We start from the raw sequence: 3,218 nt of genomic DNA on the forward strand, positions 1-3,218 counted from the left end.
TTCAGGTGGTCATCCTGAACTAAATACATGTTGAAGTGTGTGCATATGTCCTTTGTTTTAGGCGTGACACTCAATTTGAGTTTTTATTGCTTTAAATGCTTTTTCAGCCCGAGCTGAGCGCGCTTTCTGACTTTGAATGTATCTTCATAGGAATGAGTTGTGTGGTCAAATTATTGCTCATTTAGGCTTCAGGAGGTCATCCTGAACAAAATACATGTTCAAGTGTGTGCATAAGTCCTTTGGTTTAGGCGTGACACTCAATTTGAGTTTTTATTGCTTTAAATGCATTTTCAGCCCGAGCTGAGCACGTTTTGTGAGTTTGAATGTATCTTCATAGGAATGAGTTGTGTGGTCAAATTAATGCTCTTTTAGGCGTCAGTCGGTCATCCTGAACTAAATACATGTTGAAGTGTGTGCATAAGTCCTTTGGTTTAGGCGTGACACTCAATTTAAGTTTTCATTGCTTTAAATGCATTTTAAGCCCGAGCTGAGCACGTTTTGTGAGTTTGAATGTATCTTCATAGGAATGAGTTGTGTGGTCAAATTAATTCTCATTTAGGCTTCAGGATGTCATCCTGAACAAAATACATGTTGAAGTGTGTGCATAAGTCCTTTGGTTTGGGCGCGACACTCAATTTGAGTTTTTATTGCTTTAAATACATTTTCAGGCCGAGCTGAGCACGTTTTGTGACTTTGAATGTATCTTCATTGGAATGAGTTGTGTGGTCAAATTAATGCTTATTTAGGCTTCAGGAGGACATCCTGAACTAAATACATGTTCAAGTGTGTGCATAAGTCCTTTGGTTTGGGCGCGACACTCAATTTGAGTTTTTATTGCTTTAAATGCATTTTCAGGCCGAGCTGAGCACGTTTTGTGACTTTGAATGTATCTTCATTGGAATGAGTTGTGTAGTCAAATTAATGCTCATTTAGGCTTCAGGAGGACATCCTGAACTAAATACATGTTGAAGTGTGTGCATAAGTCCTTTGGTTTAGGCGTGACACTCAATTTGAGTTTTTATTGCTTTAAATGCATTTTCAGCCCGAGCTGAGCACGTTTTGTGAGTTTGAATGTATCTTCATAGGAATATAGGCTTCAGGAGGTCATCCTGAACAAAATACATGTTGAAGTGTGTGCATAAGTCCTTTGGTTTAGGTGTGACACTAAATTTGAGTTTTTATTGCTTTAAATGCATTTTCAGCCCGAGCTGAGCACGTTTTGTGAGTTTGAATGTATCTTCATAGGAATATAGGCTTCAGGAGGTCATCCTGAACAAAATACATGTTGAAGTGTGTGCAGAAGTCCTTTGGTTTAGGTGTGACACTAAATTTGAGTTTTTATTGCTTTGAATGCATTTTCAGCCCGAGCTGAGCGCGCTTTCTGACTTTGAATGTATCTTCATAGGAATGAGTTGTGTGATCAAAACAATGCTCATTTAGGCTTCAGGAGGACATCCTGAACTCAGTACATGTTGAAGTGTGTGCATAAGTCCTATGGTTTAGGCGTGACACTCAATTTGAGTTTTTATTGCTTTAAATGCATTTTCAGCCCGAGCTGAGCACGTTTTGTGAGTTTGAATGTATCTTCATAGGAATATAGGCTTCAGGAGGTCAATCTGAACAAAATACATGTTGAAGTGTGTGCAGAAGTCCTTTGGTTTAGGTGTGACACTAAATTTGAGTTTTTATTGCTTTGAATGCATTTTCAGCCCGAGCTGAGCGCTCTTTCTGACTTTGAATGTATCTTCATAGGAATGAGTTGTGTGGTCAAATTAATGCTTATTTAGGCTTCAGCAGGACATCCTGAACAAAATACATGTTCAAGTGTGTGCATAAGTCCTTTGGTTTAGGCGTGACACTCAATTTGATTTTTTTTTGCTTTAAATACATTTTCTGCCCAAGCTGAGCACGTTTTTTGAGTTAAATGTATCTTCATAGGAATGAGTTGTGTGGTCAAATTACTGCTCATTTAGGCTTCAGGAGGACATCCTGAACTAAATACATGTTGAAGTGTGTGCATTAGTCCTTTGGTTTAGGCGTGACACTCAATTTGAGTTTTTATTGCTTTAAATGCATTTTCAGCCCGAGCTGAGCACGTTTTGTGAGTTTGAATGTATCTTCATAGGAATGAGTTGTGTGGTCAAATTACTGCTCATTTAGGCTTCAGGAGGACATCCTGAACTAAATACATGTTGAAGTGTGTGCATAAGTCCTTTGGTTTAGGCGTGACAGTCAATTTGAGTTTTTATTGCTTTAAATGCATTTTCAGCCCGAGCTGAGCACGTTTTGTGAGTTTGAATGTATCTTCATAGGAATGAGTTGTGTGATCAAAACAATGCTCATTTAGGCTTCAGGAGGACATCCTGAACTCAGTACATGTTGAAGTGTGTGCATAAGTCCTTTGGTTTGGGCGTGACAGTCAATTTGAGTTTTCATTGCTTTAAATGCATTTTCAGCCCGAGCTGAGCACATTTTGTGAGTTTGAATGTATCTTCATAGGAATGAGTTGTGTGGTCAAATTAATGCTCATTTAGGCTTCAGGTGGTCATCCTGAACAAAATACATGTTGAAGTGTGTGCATAAGTCCTTTGGTTTAGGCGTGACACTCAATTTGAGTTTTTATTGCTTTAAATGCATTTTCAGCCCGAGCTGAGCACGTTTTGTGAGTTTGAATGTATCTTCATAGGAATGAGTTGTGTGATCAAAACAATGCTCATTTAGGCTTCAGGAGGACATCCTGAACTCAGTACATGTTGAAGTGTGTGCATAAGTCCTTTGGTTTGGGCGTGACACTCAATTTGAGTTTTTATTGCTTTAAATGCTTTTTCAGCCCGAGCTGAGCGCGCTTTCTGACTTTGAATGTATCTTCATAGGAATGAGTTGTGTGGTCAAATTATTGCTCATTTAGGCTTCAGGAGGTCATCCTGAACAAAATACATGTTGAAGTGTGTGTATAAGTCCTTTGGTTTAGGCGTGACACTCAATTTGAGTTTTTATTGCTTTAAATGCATTTTCAGCCCGAGCTGAGCACGTTTTGTGAGTTTGAATGTATCTTCATAGGAATGAGTTGTGTGGTCAAATTAATGCTTATTTAGGCGTCAGGTGGTCATCCTGAACAAAATACATGTTGAAGTGTGTGCATAAGTCCTTTGGTTTAGGCGTGACACTCAATTTGAGTTTTTATTGCTTTAAATGCATTTTAAGCCCGAGCTGAGCAC

Source organism: Hippocampus guttulatus, unplaced genomic scaffold, assembly GCF_054856545.1.
Source record: "Hippocampus guttulatus isolate MCC_2025c unplaced genomic scaffold, RoL_Hgut_1.0 HiC_scaffold_25, whole genome shotgun sequence".
NCBI lineage: Eukaryota > Metazoa > Chordata > Actinopteri > Syngnathiformes > Syngnathidae > Hippocampus > Hippocampus guttulatus.